Source organism: Gossypium arboreum, chromosome 9 (genome assembly GCF_025698485.1).
Source record: "Gossypium arboreum isolate Shixiya-1 chromosome 9, ASM2569848v2, whole genome shotgun sequence".
Classification (NCBI taxonomy): Eukaryota; Viridiplantae; Streptophyta; class Magnoliopsida; order Malvales; family Malvaceae; genus Gossypium; species Gossypium arboreum.
The window spans coordinates 4,550,148-4,567,089 of record NC_069078.1 but is presented as its reverse complement, the minus strand read 5'-3'; the positions used below and the strand labels follow the sequence as shown (position 1 = coordinate 4,567,089).

The following is a 16,942-nucleotide window of genomic DNA, read 5'->3' as shown; positions in this document are numbered from 1 at the left end:
ACCAAATATAAAAACTTATTCATACTTATTCATACTTCAAGTAATAATTAATACTATTTTGATAAAAAGTAGTTATAACTTTTAAAGAAATTTAAAAATATTAAATATTAAAATCAAACATTATTAATATAAAAAATAGTAATTTGAATATAATAATATCAAAAAGAATCGTAGTTTAATTTTTATTAGTAAATTGGAAATAAATTAAGGTTATATAAATATTCAATAGTAAATGAGCTCGATAGAACTTTTTCAAGTCTTTTGAATTTTTAAGATTTATCATACGTGGCGTTGTTACACCTAGGAGGATCCAATATATCTTGCACTCGATATAAGGCAACTTTGTCGGGTTTCCAGCCTATATACTTTGAATCTTTAAAATATTTAAAATAAGGTTGGAGAGAAGGTTAGCTATTGTTGTAATTCTAATGGACAAGCAAGCTACACGGTAATAAAATTAATTCATACCTATTCATACTTAAGTTGAATCAAATAATAATTAAGTTGAACCAAATATTTAAAATTAATTTGGAAACAAAATAGTTCTACTCCAAATGAACCAGCAATTAAATCTTTACAATATCGCAACCCCAAAATATTAATTTTTCCAAAATCATCATGATAAAACTATTATTGATTAGAATTTTGAGATAAAGCCTACCTTAATAAAACGTACCTGGTCTACTCCACTCTCACCAGCAAACAGAGGTTGGAGTCAAAAAAGTAATATTTGTTAAGTAATTTAAAGTGAAAATGCATAGAAATAAGGAAAAAAATTTAGCAACGAAACCTGTACGTACCTAGAACAAATGCCAATGGCTGTGGTGTATTTAGTTGCATCAAATATTAATTCAGGTGCGTGATAGTACCTAGAACAGATGTATGATTATAAGAGTAGCACCAAATATATTTCAGTTTAAGCAAATATAAAAACTTTATCTATATCAGTTTTGCAAGTGCCCACTTGTACCAGGATCAAAGACACTGCCAATGAAGCTGTACACCTCAGCAAAATCTGGCAAAACTGCACAGTAAACACATAAGTTGGATAGAAACATGAAAACATACCAAAAGAACATCTAAAAAACCAAAATGGAATCACCATTATTATGTAAACATGAAAATGCACAGCTTTAAACAAACCAACCTTGCATGTGCAGAATCATACTCCACAAAACTCATAAACATTAACTTCTCCTAACCAGAATACCAACCTTATGTTTACAGAGGCCTTGATGAAAACTAACATAACTATCGTCCAACTAAATTCAAATTAAACTCTAGCTGAGAGGTTAAACCTGGTACACCCAAGTCCTAAACTCCTTTTGCGGTGATTACATTGTCAGAAACGAGATGGCATGAGGACAAAGGAATAAAGCCCATTAAAATGAGAAACACAAATAACTATCGTTTGAATCGAACACTAAGGCACTTTCCTGTCTTAAAAGAATAAACAAATGCTGTGATATTTTTATTTTTCTGAATTCTGATACACATCACACATAACGTTGTACATAAGTTTCCGAATGTTAAATCATTGTCATAATCTAAAGACTTAATGTCTTTTAAATTTTAATTAAGATTTATGATAATATATTAAATTAAACATAAATCTACATCGTTAATATCAAATCCAACTCTTGCCGGCCCACAAAACAAGTCTCAAGAATATTCCACCCTATTACCAAATTAATGATGTAAATGTACATTATTCGGACAAAAAACATCATATTTGATAGAAATATAATAAATTTTAGGTTAAATTCATAAAAACCATTTTAATAGGACCCTTGAAAAAATTATAATAATGAAATGCAATTGTTTAAGAAACATTGGATAATAATGATTTGAATTTGTTTAAGGGAATTAATCATGGAGAGTGTTGAAGATTAAATAATGATGGTGGCTAGCTAAAGCTTGAAAGCTAAAAAGAAAACATAACATGTGAGAATGGGAATCTATTTGGGGAAACATGGAATCTCCAAATGAACCTAGAATGAGGGGGATACATAGTCTAATTGCTCGACATCAAACCAAATGAACTCAGAAAAAGAAGCAGGTCTGTAGCAAGACAAACCTTGGAGGAAAACACGGAGCTACGTAATCATAAATATCTCCAAGCTAATTATCAAAAAAAAAAAAAGAAAAAGAAAATCACACGTATCAAATACAAAAGAAAATTTCTCTAAAGAAAAGGTCAGAACTAAAAAAAAAAAAAAAAACTAAAAAATACTACAAGCAAAAACTATTAGCAATCAAACATGAGCTCCCATGATATACACACACGTGTATGTATGTATGCATGTGTAGAGGATATGAAATGAATAACTATTATGATAGGCTACAGAAGTCAATGTTGAAAGTGCAGCAAGAGATGAAGTGTCATGAGCGTTTCACAAAGAATATTTGCTATGTGCTCATCAAGATATTAATACCATATTAACCCAGAACAAGAAACCTTTAGACTATAACTTAAATGACAGGCATAGAAAGATGACTTAGATAAATGTGTTTTTAAAGTCCCCAAATGGCAATTTAGCCAAAATTGCAATTATACTATGTAAACCTAGAATCTAATTTCAAAAAAGAAAAATAAACATGCAAGTTTCTTAACAAAAATATGATAAGACGACAATTGTAGAAACCCCATATATCATAAGCTTAGTATGATTTGATTTTTCTAAAGGAAGTAAAAATTCCTTGTTGCAACTACTCAAATCATTATATCATATCTAATCTTTCCCATTATATGGAATGATTTACATTAAGTAATTTATGTATTATATTGTGGACTAGGGCTGGGTAATATAAAACTTTGTTGTGTGTCAGAACTTTGCAAATCATGCTGCTATCAATTATCTTTCAGCTAAATTGAAGCATGATTGTGAATTCCATGTAAAACCTTTATTAAGCTTCTTCTAAGTTTATTTTTCTAACAATGTTTTAGTTTTTATCACTAAGTTGAAGTGTTTAAATAATTTCTATGCAGAACAGCAACCAATGTACTAAATTACCATATTTGGGCTATTTTGAAGTCCTTTGAGTAAGAATCAGACACAAAGTTAGAAACCAATATAGTGATCAGTTGAGCATACCGTTTTAACTTCCTCCAGAGCTACTTTTAGGTCCTTGTAGACAAGCTGGGGTTAAAAATACCATTAGAATCATATGAAAGGTTAAGAAGGATTCAATATACCATTCTCATGTACTAAGTTGATTATTACGAAAAGTACCTCTGTCAAAAGGTGGTTGAACCGCTCTTCAACTGTCTTCCTTATTTGCTCATAGCATTTATCCTTGTAGCCTTTCCCCTGAACCTTCAACTTTTGCTGTGCTAAATTTTTAGAAGAAGCTGCAGACTTGGTGGATTTTCTACATTGTCATAAAGGATAACTTTAACATATAATTATTAATTGATCATTCAAAAGCGTTAACAATAGTTTGCAAATAAAATATGTGGCAGTAAACAATCACACCAGATACATACTTGCCAGCTCTGACCGTCGACGAGAGGAAAGGGAAAATAGTTAGGGATTTCGGGTATGGGGGAACAGATTAAGGGAAAAAAAAAAGGGGACTTGGGGAAAATGTTAGGGATTTCGGGTTTGGGGAATTAGGGGATGATTTAGGGAAAAAGAAAGAGGTGTTTGTTTTAGGGATTTGGGGAAGGAAGACGAGATGGGGGAAAATGACTTAGCAAAAAAATGAAACCGATTTCGGGTAAAGGGCATAAACCTCAGGAGAGAAAAATCGACGCCGTTTCAAATAAGGAAAATTTGTGGCGTTTTCAGCAACGTGCCGCTAATAAAACCTGTAACGCCCCAATTTTCGGGAATCCTGTGAATGTTGGCATAGGTTTAATTATGTTAGTGGGCCTCTAGAAAGCCCAAACTTAAGATAGAACCCGACAATTTTAGTTAATTTTTGTTCCATAAGAAAAAGGGGGTGAAATTATGAAATAGAACCTATGTGAAAATGTTTGAAAATGCTATAGGCTAAATTGAAGTGGCCAAATAAATAAATAGGAGTACAAAATAGGAGGATTTGCATGACAAACCTCCTATTTTACATGAAGTGGCCAGCCATCATGTTGTTGTAGACAAAATGTGCACTTGATATCCATAATTTATGGTACAAATTGATACAAATTGATAATAGGTTAGGTAAATGTTTCATGATAATGGGTTAGGTAAATGTTTCATGATAAGAATTTCATGTCTTTTGTATTAAAGAATTAAATGGATGAAATATGAAGTTTTATTAAAAGAAAAAGGGGTGAAAAGAACAAAGTTTTGTCCATCTTTGTTCATCATAGCTGAAAGTTAGAGAAGAGAAAGGAGAGGAGAAAGCTCTTGAGTATTTGGTCATTAGGAGGAGGAAAATTGAAGGTAAGTTCTTGGTACCTTGCTTCTATTTTGAGGTTCATGAGTTCTTCTTGATTCTACCTTAACTCTTGAAGTATATTTTGATTTTTAGTTGTGTTGTGAGCATTTAGTCATGAATTAAAATGAAGGAAATGGTTGTTGTTTCATGTTGTTTTGATGAAAAATGGAAGATAGGTGAAGTTAAGCCAAACAAATGAGCATGCATGTGCCTTAGATGTTAAAGGGAAAAATCAGCTAACATGTTGTGCTTTAAAATGATGAAATGGAGATTATACTTAAGTAAAATCATAGATATGTGATGATTGATTGGTGATATACATGTTTAAATAACATGCATGCAAGGTATGTGTGAAAGAGTTGATTTGGTAATAAATCTGCTTGGGACAGCAGCAGTAACGTGACTTTGGAAAATCACCATAAATTGTGGGAGATGAATTAGAAGCTGAATAAATTATGTAATTAAAGCTTAATGAGTCTAGTTTCAAATGGAATAAACAAGAACATATTTTGAATTCTGTACAATGAGAAATTTGATTCGTAATGAAGAGTGGTCAGATTAGTCAAACAGTGAAACATGGGAAACTTTAAGAAAAATCTGGTATTGATTGGCCAAACCCAAAATTCTGAAAATTTTATGGATAGAAGATATATGAGTCTATTTTCACGGAAAATTAACAGCACTTGATTTGGAGTTTCGTAGCTCCAGTTATAAATGATTTAGTGACTGTTGCTCAGGAAGACAGCTTGCAGTGAAATTATGATTATGTGGTAAACATTGACAAAAATTTGTTAATGAGTTGCTCATTGATTTCTTATATAGGTGTGGTTGGCCGAATATTGTAAGGGGTTAATACATAGTTCGTATTTGAATAGTTAGATTAACGTGTTAGTAATCCAATTGTAGGCGTTCGTGTGTGGATCTCGCCGATATCGCCGCAAAGCAGTGTGTAACTAACACCCTCTTTCTTAGTCGGATCGACAAAAGTCGAAAAGCCGAAATGCCGAAAGCGGTATTTTGTAGATTTGCGAGTGTGCGAATGCTCGTGAGGTAAATCGATTAATGTTTTTGGTAAACTGCAAAATTTGAACGCAAAGTGCATGATTTACGTGCTAGATATTTTTGGGCTTAATGGGCCAAAATTGGAATGATGGGCCAACGGCCCAATTCGTAAGAACCCTCGATGCGTGATTACGTTAGTACGTGAAAAGTAGGAATATGCATGAAAAACCCTAAAATAGATAAATTACTAAAATACCTTTAAAAGTGGAAAATTTACAGTTTTACCCCTAGTAGATAAATTATCGAAATACCCCTAGGGTTAAATTGACCTAAATGCATGTTTGACTGTTGTTATTTACTGCATGCCATGTTGTTATTATCTGATGCATGGGACTGGGATATTGACGGAGGAAGTACTGAAAGTGGCTTGTCCACGTCTTGGAGGCTTTGCCTCAATTTATCATAATTGAGCGTTAAGGCCGCAATCGTGGAGTGTTAAATGGGTGGGTTGAGCTATTCCCCACATGGAGTGTATGGTTGGTACGGTGGAGTGTAGTGGTTGGTGGGTTGAATAGTCTCCCAAATGGGCTTGCATATGTTTACTGATGTTGCATGTATTTTGAAATGGGCCTATGGGCCATATTGTTATCTGAATAAGGGGTTAAGGCCCAGTTTATTGTAATCTGAAAAGGGCTCTAGTCCAGTACCACTGTTACCTGAATGGGCTTAGGCCCAATAGGCTTGAGCTGACTTGGGCCTTGAATGGGTTTTCCTTACACACTGGGTTTTCCTTACACACTGAGTTTCCCCAAACTCACCCCTTTTAATTTCATCCACGCAGGAAATCCCCAACCATAGTGGGCTTGGAGCTGTGAGGGAATTCGGAGTGGCCACCCGTTCTGAAAGTTTGATTTTCTTCTGGTGAATTGGACATTCTTTTAATTACGTTTGAGGTTTTGGGCTTTTAAATGTAATAAGGTCGCTTATTTATTTTTGATGGTTTTTAATATGTATTACTAAGATAGGTAATACTTATTTTAACTGTTGAAATTGGATAACTTTAGGGCGCGTTTTCAAAAACAACAGTTGTTTTCAAAATAACACGACAACAAGCAAAGCTTCCGCAATGAAAGTATTTTCCAAAATTAATCACTTTTCCTAAAAATGACTTAATCGAATCGGTTTCCTAGAAATATCCATGACGTTAAGGTGTGGCAATGGCGGTATGCATGTCTAGGATTGGATCCGAAGGAGCTTGGTATTAGCGATCAGATGGACTCACCACCTCTTTCCGGTTTCCTACCGGTGCACATGACTTCCATTCACTTTAACCCTTAATGAATTAATCTTTTGAACATCAAGTACGATTTTCTGGACTTAGAATGGACAAATTTTTTTTAACGTTTTTGATGTGGCATGCCGGATCCGGCCATAATTTCTGGGCCGGGTTTGGGGTGCTACAAGACCTTTTGCGGCGTTTTCAGCAAAGCGCCACTAACACCTATTTTATCTACACTATAAAACGACGCCGTTCTAATACGCGTTGTGGAGTTTATTATAGAAACGCCGCTAAAGCCACTACTATTCAGAGGAAACGACGCCGTTTTACTCTAATGTATAATGAAATTTTGTGACGTTTTCTAAAAAAACGCCGCTACTTTCTATCTTTTGCGGCGTTTTATGTATAAACGCCGCTAATACCTGAATATTTTATACAAATTGATCAAAATTTAAAACTATATATTTAGAATTTCTTTTAAATTATATATAAACCCTAAAACCCTAACTATAGTTGAAACTTTAATTTTGATTTAATACACATTTTAAAATACATATATATTATGTATGCATATATCAATAACGTGTAAATATTTTACAAGATCTAGATCAAATTACAGTTCATGTACACAATTGCATACTAAACCACTTTTCATATATATATTTATATATATTTTAAAATAATATTTTATATATATTTATCTTATATACATTTATCTTCTAAATTAAAATCCAAAATTATACTCTAAATTTAAAACCCTAAACCTGATACTCTAAACCCTAAACCTTAGACCACAAACACAAAACCCCTAACCCCAAACTTTAAACCCCAAAACCATTCGGTAACCCCTAAACCAACCATAACTCCTAGACCATAAAGCCCAAACTATTAAGTACTCTAAAAACTGTTAACCCTAAACCATAATAAACATATTTTTGGGAATTGTGTGGCCAATGTTAGTGTAGTACAAATTAAAACACATATATATATATGTTTATATTCTTATATTAAATAATATGAGTACGTATATACAAAAATATAACATGAATCTTAGTAAAATCCAAATGTTCTTCATTAATTTCTAGCTAATAGTATCATTTCCTTAAACCCTAACCTAAACTTAATTTTTAACATATTTTATTTCGACATTCTATTTAATCTAAATATATTTAAACAAAAAAAATAGATAATTAAAATACACAATAGCATTATTATTTATACAAAGTTACATAACTTTAATAAAACAATTAATTCTCTATTGGAACACTCTAGTTATAATGTCCACGATCCGTAAGATATTTCTATGTTATATAAGCTTGGAAATTATACATAGTTCAACAAATGCTAATTTCACATTCAAAATCACCCTTTCTTAATAACATCCTAGCGGTAAGAATCTGGAAAGGAAATTATCTCTTAAGAAGTTAATAATTGTCCCATTATAAACTTTAACCCTAACCTTTAAACCCTAAATCATAATCCATAAACCCCGAATTCATCATAAACCTTCAAATACTAGTTAACTCCTAAACCTTAAACCATAGTTAACTTATAATTAAACCTGCAACTAAACCATATATCTTAAACCATAAACCTTAAATTATAATGATAATTAAGTCAATATTTTAAATTCAATACTATCTCTTTTATGATTATATAAGAAAATATTTAATATATTGTATAATCATAAATTTTAATAATTATTGTTTTAGGGTTATAGATTAGTGTTTATGATTCTTTTGAGGTTTAGGGTTATGAGATTTTAGCGGCGTTTACTGGCGCGCCGCTAATGCTCAACTTTTAGCGGGCGTTTTAAAAGCGCCGCTAATGCTATAACTTTTAGCGGCGTTTCTGAAAAGCACCGCCAATGCTCGCTTTTAGCGGCGTTTTACCGAAAGCGCCGCTAATGCTATGGCTTTTAGCGGCGTTTTTCGAAAAGCGCCGCTAATGCTCTGGCTTTTAGCGGCGTTTTACGAATAGCGCCGCTAATGCTCTGGTTTTTAGCGGCGTTTTACCGAAAGCGTCGCTAGTGCTCAGTTTTTAGCGGCGTTTTTTTTAGAACGCCGCTATTGCTCTGAATTTTAAAATTTTGGCTGCGGTTTTAATAAAACGCCACTAAAAACGCCGCTAAAGCCCTATTTTCCTGTAGTGATACAACAATAATTCACATGACATAATATAAAATTGTAGCACCCCAAATCCAGCCCAGAAGTTATGGCTGGATCCGGCATGCCACATCAAAAACGTTAAAAAAAATTTCTTTTCCATTCTAAGTCCAAAAAATCGTACTTGATGTTCAAAAGATTAATTCATTAAGGGTTAAAGTGAATGGAAGCTGTGCACCAGGTAGGAAACCGAAAAAGAGGTGGTGAGTCCATCGGACTGCTTAAGTACCAAGCTCCCTTTGGATCCAATCCTAGACATGCATACTGCCATTGCCACACCTTAACGTCATGGATATTTCTAGGAAACCGATTTGATTAAGTCATTTTTAGGAAAAGTGATTAATTTTGGAAAATACTTTCATTGCGGAAGCTTTGCTTGTTGTCGTGTTATTTTGAAATCAACTGTTGTTTTTGAAAACGCGCCCTAAAGCTATCCAATTTCAACAGTTAAAATAAGCATTACCTATCTTAGTAATACATATTAAAAACCATCAAAAATAAATAAGCGGCCTTATTACATTTAAAAACCCAAAACTTTAAAAGTAAATAAAAGGATGTCCAGTTCACGGAAGAAAATCAAACTTTCGAGCAATGTGGCCACTCAAATTCCTCACGACTCCAAGCCCACTATGGTTGGGGATTACTGCGTGGATGAAAATAAAAGGGGTGAGTTTGGGGAAACTCAGTGTGTAAATTAACCCAACCATAGCCTATATCACAACCCACAAAAAGAATAAGTTGGCCTTAGCCTGCAGCAATTCTGAATAAAGCCCATAGGCCCATAATGAGCGTAATGATATTACATGTTTATGCAGAAACCCAACCATATCCAACCGTATACACCCCCGTACCAACCTTACACCGTGTGGGGAGACAACTCGACCCACCCAACCGCTACACACCATAGAATTTACAGCATGGCTGCCAGAACAGATAATGTGACAGAGTCACCAGATACAGATAATCGTGGCAGAGCCACCAGAACAAATATATGTGGCAGAGCCACCAGATCAGATATTTGTGGCAGAGCCACCAGATCAGATATTTGTGGCATAGCCACTGAACGCTTCCTCCATAATATAACCCATGTCCCCATGCAATGATATATAATCGTGGCATACATCATACGTAATCGATCGTCATGCTTTTCACTCAAAATTAACCCTAGGGGTATAAAGGTAATTTTGCACCTAGGGGTATAAAAGTAATTTTCCATACATAGGGGTATTATAGTAATTTATCTACTTTTAGGGTTTTCATGCATATCCTAACTATTTACATACTATCAGAACACTTACACAAGATACTTACCGATTTGGGCTGTTGGCCCATGAACCCGATCTTTGGCCCATTAAGCCCAAATTATCAAAATGTACGAAATCGCGCGTACTGCAGTTTATTACTTTAGATTACCAAATATAAAAACCCAACTATCTTACGAGCATTTGGACACTCGTAAATTCCCAAAATACCGACTTTTCGGCATTTCGCTTTTCGCTTTTGCCAATCTAGTCTATGAGAGGGTGTCGATTACACACATTTGCTGACGATATCTTGACGAGATCCACACACGAACCGCCTACAATTGGATTACTAACACGTTAATCTAACTATTCAAATACAAACTACGTATTAACCCCTTACAATATTCGGCCAACCACACCTACAGATCATAGTAAGCTTATAAGAAATAAATAAGCAACTCATTAACAAATTTTTGTCAATGTTTACCACATAATCATAATTTCACTGCAAGCTGTCTTCCTAAGCAACAGTCACTAAATTATTTATAACTGGAGCTACGAAACTCCAAATCAAGTGTCGTTAATTTTCCCTGAAAATAGACTCATATATCTTTTATCCATAAAATTTTCAAAATTTTTGGTATGGCCAATCAATACCAGATTTTTCTTAAAGTTTCCCATGTTTCACTGTTTGACTAATCTGACCACTCTTCATTACGAATCAAATTTCTCATTGTACAGAATTTAAAATATGTTCTTGTTTATTTCATTAGAAACTAGAATCAATAAGCTTTAATTACATAATTTATTCAGCTTCTAATTCATCTCCCACAATTTATGGTGATTTTCCAAAGTCACGTTACTGCTACTGTCCCAAGCAGATTTATTACCAAATCACTCTTTCACACATACCTTGCATGCATGTTATTTAAACATGTATATTAAAAACCAATCAATCATCACATATCTATGATTTTACTTAAGTATAATCTCCATTTCATCATTTTAAAGCACAACATGTTAGCTGATTTTTCCCTTTAACATCTAAGGCACATGCATGCTCATTTGTTTGGCTCAACTTCACCTATCTTCCATTTTTCATCAAAAGAACATGAAACAATAACCATTTCCTTCATTTTAATTCATGACTAAATGCTCACAACACAACTAAAAATCAAAATATACTTCAAGAGTTAAGGTAGAATCAAGAAGAACTCATGAACCTCAAAATAGAAGCAAGGTACCAAGAACTTACCTTCAATTTTCCTCCTCCTAATGACCAAATACTCAAGAGCTTTCTCCTCTCCTTTCTCTTCTCTAACTTTCAGCTATGATGAACAAAGATGGACAAAACTTTGTTCTTTTCACCCCTTTTTCTTTTAATAAAACTTCATATTTCATCCATTTAATTCCTTAATACAAAAGACATGAAATTCTTATCATGAAACATTTACCTAACCCATTAATGGAACATTTACCTAACCTATTATCATTGAACATTTACCTAACCTATTATCAATTTGTATCAATTTGTACCATAAATTATGGATATCAAGTGTACATTTTGTCTACAACAACATGATGACTGGCCACTTCATGTAAAATGGGAGGTTTGTCATGCAAATCCTCCTATTTTGCACTCCTATTTATTTGGCCACTTCAATTTAGCCTATAGCATTTTCAAACATTTTCACATAGGTCCTATTTCATAATTTCACCCTCTTTTTCTTATGGAACAAAAATTAACTAAAATTGTCGGGTTCTATCTTAAGCTTGGGCTTTCTAGAGGCCCACTAACATAATTAAACCTATGCTAACATTCACAGGATTCCCGAAATTTGGGGCGTTACAAGAATTCCATAAAATATGTACAAAATAAAATGGAATTATAGATTAATATGGTATGGGATATTTTCAAAAAGTTTGAATCGAATTATATGCACATTATTTTAAACACGAATTCATCTAAAAAATGAAAAAATGCATGGTAATTTGAATAACGTATAAAAATATGAAGTAATAATAAAATACATGATAAGATATAATATACATAATAACTTCATAAAACACACACATATATATAAATGAATTTGAAAATATTTGTTTTTTAAAAAATGGCATGGAATTGATAATGTGTGAAAAATTAAATAAATATATAAATAATACATGAGCAAATTTAGAAAACATAATCATATACACTAAAAGGGTAAAACCTATATTTACAAAACATTCAAATTTAGTGATGTATACTTATAAAACTATAGTTATACACGAAAATTTAAAAACAAATAATAATATATAACATAATTTTACATACGATAAATTGATTAGTATTGATAAAACATGTAAATAATACCTACACAAAGATAATATAAGAATGTATGCAATAAATAAGTTGCATGATTTAAAATATGGTTCTTAGAAAATATTATATATATAAATAACTTTAAAGAAAAATATATATATACATAAAAATATTAATATGAAATCAATAACGTGGATTATAAAAATAATTTAACATGAATTATGTATAATAGTAATTTAAAATACACAAAATATGTAGGACTTTCCTCTAAACAACATAGATGTATAGGAATAAATTTAAAAGAAATTATGTGTATAAAATAATACAATATTAATAATATACATAGAATAAAACTAATTTTATCATGAATTACATATATAAATAATATAAGGATAATTTAAATTAAAGATTATACCAAAATTTAAAATAATATGATACAAATAGAATAATAATTTTATACTTTAAAAAAACAAAGAAAACTTATCTAAGTAACTTAGAATGCATGTAAATAAGATCTACAAGATAGATGTTAAATGCATAGAAAACGTAATGAATTATATGAACTGAAATAAAAACTTAATTGAACTAAAATCAAATTAAAAGGTATAATAAGTAAACAAAATAAATCATTAAAATAAGAATAAGGACCAAAGTGCAACGCGCACTAGAATTGAAAATCTCCCCGAGCTCAAAACGCAGCATTGTATCTTGGACTAAAGTGAAAGCATGCACAAATCAAAGAACCAAAATTAAAAAAAAAAAAGGCAAAATGAATAAGGCGTGATTGAATAGTTCAACAAAGTACAAGGACTATGTGCGCAAAATTGACCATTCAAGGTCAAAAGCGCGGATCCGGGTCGCAAAATGGGTTAGTGCCCGGATCCACTTCCCCATGACCGGCGCCGTTTAGTGTTCTGCATAAAACAAGTTAAAAAAAACCTAAAACTAACATTTATTACTTAAAAACAAATCAAAACAAAAAAACTAAAGCTTATTCCCCTTCTTCATTCGGTCGATCCCCAAGAAAAACACTCCTGCCCATTTTGCCTTCATATTTAGCTGACCGATGCTACACACCATATCAGCGATCTACATGCTTGCCGTTCGACTACTTTTCTGCCTCAGATTCCCTCTATGCTTTGATTTCGACAAAGCAGAAGGAATCCACGGCATTTGGTAAAGTTTTTCTTGTATTTTCAAATGCTTTAAAAGTATAATGAAAAAGAATAGAAGGGAATAGAATCGAAATAAAGACATAGAACCCAGAAAAGATAAACCTAAATTCACCTTTTAAGAACTCTTTGGATTGCTCTTATATTTTCTTTACAATATGCATGTATATCTTTTGGGAAAATCGATCCTCTTTACAATTGATTATCTGGCTTTTTATAGCCGAATAGAGAGAAATAAGAAAAAATAAAAAATAAAAGAAAATACAACGGCCTTGGATTTTCTGTTATGCCTTTGCTGTCAATTGCTGGATATCTTCTATGTTGTTTGCTAGTCTGTTTTACAGGTACAAAGGTCGTGGTGTTGCTGATGCGGTGGAGCTATTCGTAGGAGCTACAGTAGAGGCTTCCAGAAGCTTCAACCTGCTTGGGCCCTGTGAGCTTACCCCGTAGTCAAGTTGCTGGGGTTTGGAGGCTATTGTGGCGCGAGGAAGGTTCAGAAACCCTTAGGGTTTCTGAAAGAATTTAGATATCGGGCCCTTTTGGGTTAATTTTACTTGGGCCAAAAGTTTAGGTTTGGGCCGTTATTTTTGGGCCTTTGTACTTAGGCTAATTGATCTGGACTTATTTAGGTTTTAAATTAACCCAGGCTCTTTGGCGTTTATTGGGCCATAAATGTAAATGGACTGGGACTATTAAGACACTTGGTTTTATTATTTTTATTTTTTTGTTTTATTATTTTTTTTTGGTTTCGGTTTTGGTGTAAACCCGGGCACAAATTGGGTCTTACAATTACAATCATCTCATGGTTGGTCTTTAGGCATACTCCATAAACGCCACCCACCTTGTCTAGTTCTAGTAAAATTGCATATTTTCTATTAATATATTATTATTCAACTTCTTCTTGTTTAAGTTATTCCAATTTACTTAATTAGTCTCATTTACTTATTCTTGAATTTCAATTATTAGATAATAAATATATATTAAAACTAAAAATGTTTGATTAAACTCGAATCAATATATTGGAAATTAGTTAATTTAGTAACACAAAGTAATTGATGTGGACTCAACAATGATGAAACCAATTTCGCATTTTCTTGAACTAAGTCAATGTAATTGCAAATTTAAGTCTCATTTTTTACGCACCAAACTCATTACTATCTCAATTCCCAATGATTGCTTTAGCAGGTGATGCGGTCGTTGAGAGCACCAAAAATAACCTATTCCCTGTAAAATAATAAAAATAATAGAAAAAGAACAGTAAAGGGGAAGTAGGGTCGAATCCTCAGGGACCGGATTATACGGATGCTTGTTTCTCGAAATCCTGGGCAGAATCGTGCCCAAGAAAACCTGCGTTCCTAGAAAAAATAAAAAAAATAGAATTTAAGAATTGATTTTGGAAGTGAAAATAAAATAAAAACAGAATTTAAAGTTTATTGAAATTATGATTACGAAAATAATCTCCGGTTGTCTCATTCCACCTTGGGCTCAATCCTTGGCTTTTGGATGATCCTTCTCGACTCGAGTAAGCCGCTTATAGTGGAAGAGGACGCCACGACCACCGATTCCAAAGATTAGACTTACGATTTTTAGGGAACCCGACTCTAGCCATAATCTATGCTAGATCAACGCTTCTCAATGGCGAATCCGCCATTTTGTCTCTCTGGCTCGCCAACCTCGACGCGCAGATAAGTTAACGAACCGATTGTGCAATCCTTCCAAGACATACAAAGCGGCCGCCTTTGCATATCTTTGAAAAGCTTACTTCTTAAGGGCCATGGACGGAGCGTCGGCCAGTGGCGCGAGAAACGATGAATACTTGGCGAGAAGGCTAAGTGCGGATTCTAGGCCTCACGAACCCTTTTTGGGAAATATTGACAACTTTTGGCTAGAAGGGTTTTAGTGGCTCATGATAATGGTGGGAAAGTAAATAAAATTATGGAAAAAGAAATTTTATTGAAAGGAAAAAAATATGGAAAGAACAAAAGACTTTTGGGGGGAGAGTGTTTACAGAAAAGATTCTCCTAAATAGGGTCACTTCACCCCCTATTTATAGTGCTAGGGAGATAGTCTAATTGAACTTAAATTCTAAAAAGATAAATACATTTAATTAAAGATAAACAAAGATAATTAAAATAAAATCCTAAATTTGAATAATCCTAATAATTATCTTAATATTAATTATCCTAATAGAATAAAATAAAATAGAGTCTTTCAAAATAAAATCTCTTCTATTTGCTTTTAAGTCCTTGTGCCTTCCATGTTCGCACTTTTGGCACCATATTTGTCCCACGTTGCATATTGGCCCATTTAATCTCCAAATTGACGCTTTTTCCCTTGAATTTACTTTTTGCCTCCAATTTAGTCCTTAAAAGATAAAAAGACATAAATAGCTCAAATTAGTAGGCTCAAGCTCAAAATAAACACATGATTAATATATAAAAACACGTCATTTTAGAGTATTATCAAATTCCCCTACTTAGCCCATGCTTGCCCTCAAGTATGGTTCCTATTATTGTGAAAGCTAGATTACGCCATAAAAGAAATACCACTCCAAAGTTTCATAAAATTAGTTAAAATGCATATGAAAAATAAAGAGACCCTAAGCTTGCTTTAAGTAAATGAAAAAGTATTCTAATTAATTCACACAAAAATTAAGATCGACTTGAGTTATGCTATTTAGGTAAATAACCAAACCTACTAAGACACCTTAATTATTTCCACCTTTAGTCCCTGAAGTGCAACTTTATTAGTACTTATTTTTTTTTCTTTTTTTCTTTTTTTTAAAAATTATTATTATTTATTTACTTAGGAATATATTAAACATTTTGACTCGAAGAGAGATGACAACCTAAGCACCCCACCTCGATTACTCAGCCTAACATACTCCTAAAATTATTTATTTCCGGTTAGCGGAGTTTTACCCAGTACGTCACACAACCTTTTGTCGCGAAGTAGAATGACAACCCAAGCACCCTACCCCAGTTACTCAGTCAGTCACGATTTGAGCCATACTCATAACCTTGGCTAGTGAAGTTTTACTTGTCACGGCACATAACCTTTTGACACGAAGTAGAATGACAACCCAAGCACCCTACCCCAGTTACTCAGTCAGTCACGATCTAAACTGTACTCATAACCATGAAAAACATTTATTAAAAATTAAACGATATTTAAAATTCTTGAGAACTCAGGAAAGAAAAAATTTAAGTGTCAAAAATAAGTTTCAATAATCACCTAATAGCCATGAACATTAATTAAGCATGCAATCATTTTAAGTGTTCACTTTATATTAAACTTGATCAATTTGATGAAAAGCAAGATAGAATTAACCCTATTAATCACAATTATTTTTAGCCTAATAAAAATAAAACAGTGGAGATGGCATCAATTAT

General features: G+C 32.9%; 3 long non-coding RNA genes across 3 annotated transcripts; 2 read left to right on the top strand and 1 right to left on the bottom strand.

Moving 5' to 3' along the window:
- Positions 1-847: 847 nt before the first annotated feature.
- Positions 848-3,251, bottom strand: LOC128280586 (uncharacterized). The gene is made up of 4 exons (XR_008270679.1): positions 3,234-3,251; positions 3,096-3,140; positions 965-1,024; positions 848-869 (listed from the first exon to the last, which is right to left on the bottom strand). It is a non-coding gene; the product is annotated as an uncharacterized LOC128280586 (long non-coding RNA).
- Positions 3,252-4,202: 951 nt separating this feature from the next.
- On the top strand, positions 4,203-6,468 carry LOC128280585 (uncharacterized). The gene is made up of 2 exons (XR_008270678.1): positions 4,203-4,388; positions 6,227-6,468. It is a non-coding gene; the product is annotated as an uncharacterized LOC128280585 (long non-coding RNA).
- Positions 6,469-13,121: 6,653 nt separating this feature from the next.
- On the top strand, positions 13,122-14,248 carry LOC108455974 (uncharacterized). The gene is made up of 2 exons (XR_001866848.2): positions 13,122-13,554; positions 13,895-14,248. It is a non-coding gene; the product is annotated as an uncharacterized LOC108455974 (long non-coding RNA).
- The last annotated feature ends 2,694 nt before the right edge of the window (positions 14,249-16,942 follow it).